Genomic DNA, 9,163 nt, shown 5'->3' on the forward strand with positions numbered 1-9,163 from the left:
GAGAATACATTTGATTTTGTTCTCCACACTTTTTCTTTTTGTGGTGATAAAATTCACTTACCTTAAAATTTACTGTTTTAACCATTTTTGAAGAGTATAGTTCAGTGACATTAAGTACATTCACATTGGTGCTTTTTAAAAAAGATTTTATTGGGGATCCCTGGGTGGCTCAGCGGTTTAGCACCTGCCTTTGGCCCAGGGCATGATCCTGGAGTCCCGGGATCGAGTCCTGCATCAGGCTCCTGCATGGAGCCTGCTTCTCCCTCTGCCTGTGTCTCTGCCTCTCTCTCTTTGTGTCTCTCATGAATAAATAAATAAAATCTTTAAAAAATATATTTAATTTATTTATTAGAGAGAGAGCGCAGAGTGAGAAGAAAGAATGGAGGGAGAGGGAGAAGGAGAGGGAGAGGGAGAGGGAGAAGCAGACTCCCTGCTGAACAGGGAGCCTGATATGGGGCTCAATCCAGGACCCTGGGATCATGACCCGAGCCAAAAGCAGATGCCCAACTGACTGAGCCACCCAAGTACCCCTAAGTACATTCACATAGTTGTGTAAACGTTACCATCAACCATCAGCCACCAGCCATCTCTAAAACTTTTCATTTCCAAACTGAAACTCTGTGCCATTACTAACTCCCGTTCCTGCCTCTCCCAGCCCCTCATAACCACCAACCTGTCTTCTGTCTCTGTGAACTTGACTGCTCTGGGTACCTCGTATCAGTGGAATCCTACAGTATTTGTTCTTTTCTTAAAGATTTATTTATTTATTTATTTATTTATTTATTTATTTATTTATGAGAGAGAGAGAGAAAGAGGCAGAGACACAGGCAGAGGGAGAAGCAGGCTCCATGCAAGGAACCCGATGCAGACTTGATCCCAGGACCCCAGGATCATGCCCAGGGCTGAAAGCAGGCACTAAACCGCCGAGCCACCCAGGGATCCCAGTATTTGTCCTTTTCGCAATTGGCTTATTTCATTTAGCATAATGTTTTCAAGGTTCACCTATGTTGTAGCCTGTGTCAGAATTCCCTGTGTTTTTAAGGCTGAATGATATCCATTGTGTAAATATACCACATTTTGTTTACACCACACTTTAAAAAAAAACCAGAGACATTTCTATCCATATAAGAAAGTGAAAAGAAGCAAAAACCCACCCAGATACTCATCACATCAATGTAACGGTTCTTCTCTCTGCTGTGCGTTTTTCTCTTATGCTAATAATTATATCTCCACCCCGTCACTGAGTAATCCTGTCCTCTAAGGGCCTGTTCAAACCACTGTGAGCTAGCAGCAAGACAGAGGATACTACTTGGAAAGGGCCAGAAGTTACAGGAAACAAGTGTGATAAACAAGTTAAGGCAAAGGAAGGAACCTCTAAAGCAATAAGACATTTTATTTCCTGCGTTATAAACCAGCCCTGAAGTATTAACATATTGCCCTCCAGGATGATTAGGTCACACAGTGAGTGCCACTGGGTTAACTACAAAACCTCTCAAGGGGGTGACTTTGAAGAGAACAATAGTCATTTGGAAATATTTGGCTTATGTTTTAAAATAAAGGTACAAAAATAAATCAAAGTGGCTTTTAAATGTCTTGTTGCTTTGGGGATCATCATAGGTGCTCAACCAGCACTGTGTGCATTGGTCCCAACCAGCGTTTCTCAAAGACCAGAGAGCATTGTGGATTTAGGAGACATGCAAAAGGAGGCACTATTGCAGGGGTGTGTGCATCAGTATCTACCTGGTACCACGGGCAACACCATAGCCCATTCCCCACAGGGAGGTTTCCATCTCAGCGGCTCGTTCAGTTAATAATGGCAATGCCTTGGATCTCTGTGGTCCTTTGGGAAGCTTTTATCTTTCATTTCTTGCCACTCTCTTCTAGGACTCTCTTGCTCTTGGTCTCTGCCAGTCTCTGTTCCTGGCTCAGACCCTAGAAGATAGCAGATTTTGCTCAAGGAGAGTAGAAACCCAGAGGTTAAGAAGACAACCACACAGATCCCCTTTCCTTCCTTCATCTTGTGTCAGAGCTCCTGAAACAGATCATGGATTTCACTACATTTCCTCTTGTCATGGCCATGCAGAAGGCATTTATTTTCCATGTGGCCTTAAAAACTGGATCTTTTCCTTACACACACACATACACACCCTCTCTGTTTCCACTAGTATCAGCCTAAGCCTAGAAAAGATCACCCCCTTTCTCTTCCCGAGAAGCTGTCCCCTCCCTTCTATCAGTGCTCCAGGGGGCTTTTATTTTTATTTTATTTTCAGCTCTCTATCAATCAAGGGGAGGGGGAGACACTTTATTTGAACCCTTAGTGAGCAACAGCAGCAACTAGCAGCTGCCAGGGCAGTGGGAACTTCATTTCCGGCACTGACGTTTATAAATGTGGCACAGAATACCAGTAGGGACTGAAATAAATCAAACAGCTTCTCCAGAGGTCCCTAGAGGCTGCTTTAGAATTTCTTTCCATTGGGGTTCATGTTCCTTCTCTTTCTTTGCAGGGGAGGGGTGGAAAATGCTGTGACTTGCAATATGGACAAAGCCCCCTTCTTGCTCCTTCTTCATAAAAGCACTCACTGAGCTCAAGACCCAGGATGGTCTGGAGTGAGAGCCCTGGGTCTGTCTCTGGATGCAGAGAAAGCCTTGGAACTTGAAGTCCTGGAGAGAGGGGGTGGAATGCTGGCTCTGTCACTTACTGGTTATCAGTTTCCTTGTCTGCAAAATGGGGTTAAAAATGTTTGCCCTGCCCACCTCACAGGACTGTCATGCAGATTGAATGAGATGTCTATAAAGTGAGTGCCCTGAAGTTTTTGATGAGCTCATGCAATGCGATGTGGGTTCTTATGGGGCAATGATCAGGATCAGTGTTGTCCAGGAAGCTTTTGGAATGGGCTCCAGGCAGACCTTCTCCAGCGCATTCCACAAACCTTGGCTGTCTCCTTTCCTTTCAGAATTCTGGACAAGGAGCATAGATAGTCTGTTCCAAACACAGCTGGACTTTTCCCAATGTGTTTTCTAAGCCTTCCTTCTTCTGCCCCTCTAAATACTGAGAAAATACTGAGAAAGGTGGACAACTATGATAGGTAGAGAGATAGAGTGAGAAAGGCTGAGAAAGAGAGAGAGAGAGAGAGAGAGAGGGAGAGGGGTGGGAGTGGAGAGAGACACGGAAAGAGGGAGAGACAAAAAGAGGGCTGCCAAGGACGGAGGCAGGAAGAGGGGAGCATTTGGCTAATACCATGCTACTGTGAGCTTGGCATGGATCCTTTCAAAGTTCTATACAAAAACCCTGCTCAATGAGATGAGACCCAGGGTGGGCTCCACAATCTTGCCCCTTTTATATTTCTTACATTTCCAGATGCTGCACACCACCATTCACCTGTTTTCATGTCTTTCTGTGGATTTGGATCCCATCCAGGCCAAACCCTGGCTGTGGTTGGGAGCTTCAGTGCAGGCAGGATGCTGACGATGCCCTGAGCCCCCTCAGGACAGCAATTACCTGTACAGCATTTTCTTCTAAGCCTTTTTCTGTAACAAGATTCCACCTACCTTCACTCCCCAGAGGCAACTTGTGTTGCCAGTTTCTTGCTATACTTATAGAGAGAAAACTGATTTTCTTTAAATATTTGTTCAACACTTTATTTAAGGAGGTTAGGTACTGAAAAGAAGAAGGGTGAACAGAGGACCATGCTTCTCTATTGTTCTCAGCAACGCAGCCCTGGTGGGCAATTGCATGACCCAGTCTTTAAAACAAAAGCTGTCCATAATCAGGACCCACTTTCAGCTGAAGGCAGTTAACCTTGGAGGTCACAGCCTATACTTGCATCTTATCAAAACAGTCCTCTTTTTTTTAAGATTTTATTTATTTATTAATGAGAGACACACACAGAGAGAGGCAGAGACATAGGCAGAGGGAGAAGCAGGCTCCGTGGGGAGCCCAATGGGAACTTGATCCCAGGGTCCTGAGCCAAAGGCAGATGATCAACCACTGAGCCACCCAGGTGCACCTAGATCTTATTTTTTTTAAGTGATCTTTATCTCCAGTGTTCCCAGTAATCTGATTGCAACTGAGGTTGGAACCTGGTAATGTCAGACAGAATTATTTGGACTGACCATCCCAGTAAAAACAACTAGAAGTGCTAGATAAAATATTTTTTAAAATACCTTAAAAGCTCCAAAGAATTGATAAAATACCAAGGAACCAACAGGTCAATATGGAGGAGAAAACCAAACAAAGCACAGAAACCACTTTTCCCTGAAAAAAGGGAATCTGTCAATTCTAGCAAATCTGAAGTTTCATTTTGATCACTTGGGATAATGTATGGGTTAGAAATCCATGCTCAGTGCCTGTACATGGTGGGAAGCTTAATACAATGTCCTCCCTTCAATACACTGAGATCCCAAAAGACTCCTGCATGATCCAGAGAACCTCAGATCTGGGGGTCTCTGTTTTGATAGCTCAGGACTGGTGATGCCCCTAGGGTCTGGCAGAAGTCAGCACAATACTCTCCAGAGAAAGCCCCTTCATATTTAGATTGTTCCTATATATGTGGAATAACATGTAATAAATTAATGTGTAATAAACAATAATTTGTTCAAGTGCAGATATTTACATGGAGTAAGACATTATGTAAAGGGACAAAACAGACTTTAAAGAAACCAAATACAGGGGCACTTGGGTGGCTCAGTGGTTGAGCATCTGCCTTTGGCTAAGGTTGTGATCCTAGAATCCTGGGATTGACTCCCATATCAGGCTCCCCATGGGGATCCTGCTTCTCCCTCTGCCTATGTCTCTGTCTCTCTCATGAATAAATAAATAAAATCTTAAAAAAAAAACCCAAATGCAAATTCTGAAAATTAAAAAATATAATAGTAATTGCAATTAAAATTATTTAAAAAAATATTTTATTTATTTATTCATGATAGACATAGAAAGAGAGAGAAGCAGAGACACAGGCAGAGGGAGAAGCAGGCTCCATGCACCAGGAGCCCAATGTGGGACTCGATCCCAGGACTCCAGGATCGCACCCTGGGCCAAAGGCAGGCGCTAAATGATTGAGCCACCCAGGGATCCCCTGCAATTTAAATTCAACTCATTAATTTAAAAGCAGCTGAGGGATCCCTGGGTGGCGCAGTGGTTTAACACCTGCCTTTGGCTCAGAGCGTGATCCTGGAGACCCGGGATCGAATCCCACGTTGGGCTCCTGGTGCATGGAGCCTGCTTCTCCCTCTGCCTATGTCTCTGCCTCTCTCTCTCTCTCTGTATGACTATCGTAAATAAATAAAAAAATAATAATAAAAAAATAAATAAAAGCAGCTGAGATGCAGTAGAACAGAGAATTGGCAAAGTGGAAGATAATAGTGGGAAATTACCCAGTATGAAACATGGAGAGACAAAAAGAGTAGAAGGATGGAAAAGATAGTAGATACAGTGGCTTAGAGCCTTAATATATGTTTAATTAGCATCCCAGAAAAACAGAAAAGAACGAATAGGGCAGAAGCAAATATTTGAGAAGAGAAATGGTTGAGAGCTTTCCAGGACTGATGGAAGATACTAGTCTACAGATTCAAGAAGCCAATGAATCTTAAGCATGAATGTCCTGTCTAAACCAGCAGCCAAATGAGAGAGGAGGGAGGGATATAGGAGGGAGGGTTGTCTTGCCAGCCCCAGGGGACTTAAATGTTATGTAAAATACTCAATTAGTAGAAAGAGCACTAAGCAGCAGAGCTTTGTAGCTTTGGTGCCTGAGATTCTCTGCTCCCTTAGGCTCCCCTCCCTCTTCCATTGCCTCAAGCCCTCTTCCCCAGCCAGGCCCTGGTATCCTACCACTTCTCTGCGAATACCCTCCCTTAGACCTCTCTTTCTTTCTTGGCCTCAAGGAAAGGAAGGAGGCCCAAGGAAGAAAGAGAAAAAAGAACAGAAGAATAAGAATCAGAGAGAAATCAGAGTAAGGGAGATGAGTCTTACAGGTATTATGACTCAGGAGATGGGCCAGATTGGCTTTGGGAGTCAGCCAGGAGGCAACAATTAGAAGATGGAAATTGAAGATGACTTAGGAGTTGCTATCCCAAATTCTGCTTTCCTTCAGGCTTCCCTCTATTCTCTGCCTCCATGACCCTACGTTTGGTAGCATTACGTCAGGAGGACCTGAGCTCCCATGTCCACCTATGTTCCCTAACAAGCAGCAACATCAGCAGTCAGGCTGCAGAGGTAGGAGAATGGAAGACCATATCTCCTTGAAAACTGGGGAATACCAGAGCACCAAATCCCTGGAGTTGGTCTTCCTGCATGCTACTAAAGTTTAGTTGCTATTGTCACCTGTTAAGCCAGTCTGATCCATGTGAAAACCACTTGACTTTTCCTGCCCCTGGTTCTCACTTCTTGCTGCAAATCTTGATTGCAGAGTGTCCTGATAGCCAGGCTATGAAGTATGGGAAAGCCATGGAAGAGTCTCTCCTACAAAGGGGGATAATATATTATTTCGGTCCCAAACACACCCTCACCTCCAAGTGGCAGAATTTGGGATACCTATTCTCATCACTGTTTGATTTGCTATTTTCTCCAATGTCTTCTGAGCTTTCATGGGACCTCTCCAAAAGCCTAGTGGTGGAAATAGACCCATTCAGATACACATAGGTGTAAAGAGACCTACTTAATGAACACCTGAGTATATCTTTGAGCACCACAGTTAGATGGGTGTGCAGATGTGCACACAGATTTGTGCAGAGCTGGGATAGAAAGACTTAAGACAAGACTGAGATTCCAGTGTTTGATTTTTGTCTGACATCTTAGCGAGGCTAAGGCAGGCATGGCTGCTACTCTCTGAGCTTTGCAATGTTGCCCAGGGATGACAAGAAGAAAAATTCTGAAAAGTCCTCAAAAAAAAAAAAAAAAAAAAAAAAAAAAGACTCAGTGAACAAATCTGGGGGCAAGGCCAGAGAGGAGAAATGGTCTAAAGGAATAGTTCAGGACAGGCTCAATAACCTGATCTCGTTTGACAAAGTGACATACGACAAACTCTGTAAGGAAGTTCCCAGCTATAAGCTTGTAACTCCACCTGTTGTGTCTGAGAGACTGAAGGTTCTGGATTCCCTGGCCAGGGCAACCCTTCAGGAGCTCCTCAGTAAAGGATTTTTTTTTAAAGATTGTATTCATTTATTCATAAGACATACACAGAGAGAGGCAGAGACACAGGCAGAGGGAGAAGCAGGCTCCATGCAGGGAGCCCGACATGGGACTCAATCCAGGAACTCCAGGACCATGCCCCGAGCCAAAGGCAGATGCTCAACCACTGAGCCACTCAGGCGTTCTGGAAAATAAAACTCTTAAGTCAAGAAGAAGAAGAAGGGGGAGGAGGAGGAGGAGAAGGAGAAGAAGAAGAAGGGGATTCTAGTGTTCATCTTCAAGGAAGTTTTCCCTTAAGACAATGAAAATGTCTCCTTCCTCATTTTTACCAAATTTTCTTCTGTCCTAGTGAGGTCTGAGGTGGATGCTCCCTTCCCAAGCTACATGGTGATTTAATTTTTTTCTCAGAGGTTTCAGCCCCAATTCCCAGGACTTTCCTTATTTTCTTCCCTCCCCTGGAGACTGCCTAGGAATGGAACTCTTATATCTTGAGGGAGCAGGGTTTCGGTAATATCTGCCACTTAACAAATGCAAACACAAAGACACAGCAGGAAGCAGAAGCCAGGTTCTCTGGGTGTTCTATCCCCACTACCTCCAGGCCTGAAAATGGGCACCGTCCTCAGCAGCTCACAGAGGACACTGCCAGCCTTTGATAAACCTTGCCAGGCTGGCCTGGATAAGAACCCCAGAATTCCCAACACCGGATGGCTAGAGAACTCTGTGGGTGAGGGTGCCTCTGGCAGCCAGAGAAACCCAGCATACATTCAGCAAACATGTCTGGGTGCCTTCTCTGTCCCAAATGCCTTCGCCATGCAAGGAAAACTACACAGCCATCAGGAAGAACGGGCCAGCTCCATAGGACTCATGCGGGAGCCACGAGATAAGAAATGGAAACAGCAAAGTGCTGTGCAGTGTGCTACTTCTGAGACTTAAAACAAAGACTAGGCAGTTTAAATATTTTTGTAGCCTCATAGAACATCTCTGAAAGGAGACAAATGAAAATGGTAACAGTAGTGCATGTGAGGAGAGCAAAGTGGCTGAGGACAGGGTGGGAGGGAGACATCCTTTTCGCCATGTTCTAGATTCCTTCCCCTTAAGGAGCTGGGGGCGGAGGGAGGCAGACACGCAAACTACTGCATTACCCTCTGTTCATTGTTGTCCCTGAGATGCAGACGGCGTGAGAAGGGAGCACAGGACAGAGGATATCCAAGTTGGCTTGGGGGTGTTGGGGAGTTTGGAATCATCGCAGCGACGTGGGGACCTCTCTCTGCTCAGCCTTGCCAGGGCCTAAAGAAAGCAGTGAGAAGGGACCAGCTGCAGAGCCGCAAGAGCCCGTGGAGGTCAGAAGCAAACTGCCTCGCGTGCCAGGCTAAGGCGCTGTGATTTTCATTGTAATAGGAAATGGGCGACTGTTACAGAGTTTTCAGTAGGGGGTGACCTGTTCCATTCACCGTTTAGAGAGAGGACTCCGGCAGAGGCATGGAAGGATAGGTACAGAGTGGGCATGGAGGGGCCGGGAGCCCCATTATGAGGTTACTGCAGGAATCGGGGTGAGTGAAGGCAGATGGATGACCTGGGGCAAAGGCAGCGGAAGGAGCCAGGCTGGAGGGGTGGGCGGTGGGAGGGTGAAACCGGAGACATGCACCGGGTGGACAGTGTGTGTGGAGACCACGTTCAGATCCAGCTGTGCAGCTCTCGGTTTTCTCACTCTGGCATCTTCTACACATCAGGGACCCAAAGACCCCTGGCAGCTGGCAGGATGGGTCTGGAGGGGCCACTTCCTGGTCTGCCAGCCTGCCTCCTTACCCCAGGCTCCAGCTCCCTGGGAACAGAAGATTCCCCCTCGCCTTTCGACTCTGAGGTCTCTCTTATTTATTCCACGCTCTCTCCCGATTCGAGTCCTCTCATTATTTCGAGCCGTACAGCTTGCTGCTTCCCTGGCTGGGCTCGCCCGCCCCCGTCTGCGAAGTGTCAATCAAGCCATCAGATGAGCAGTTCAGCCTCACATCCTTGGCGGCTGGGCCCCAGGACACGAGC

This window comes from Vulpes vulpes, chromosome 2 (assembly GCF_048418805.1).
Source record: "Vulpes vulpes isolate BD-2025 chromosome 2, VulVul3, whole genome shotgun sequence".
NCBI classification, from domain to species: domain Eukaryota; kingdom Metazoa; phylum Chordata; class Mammalia; order Carnivora; family Canidae; genus Vulpes; species Vulpes vulpes.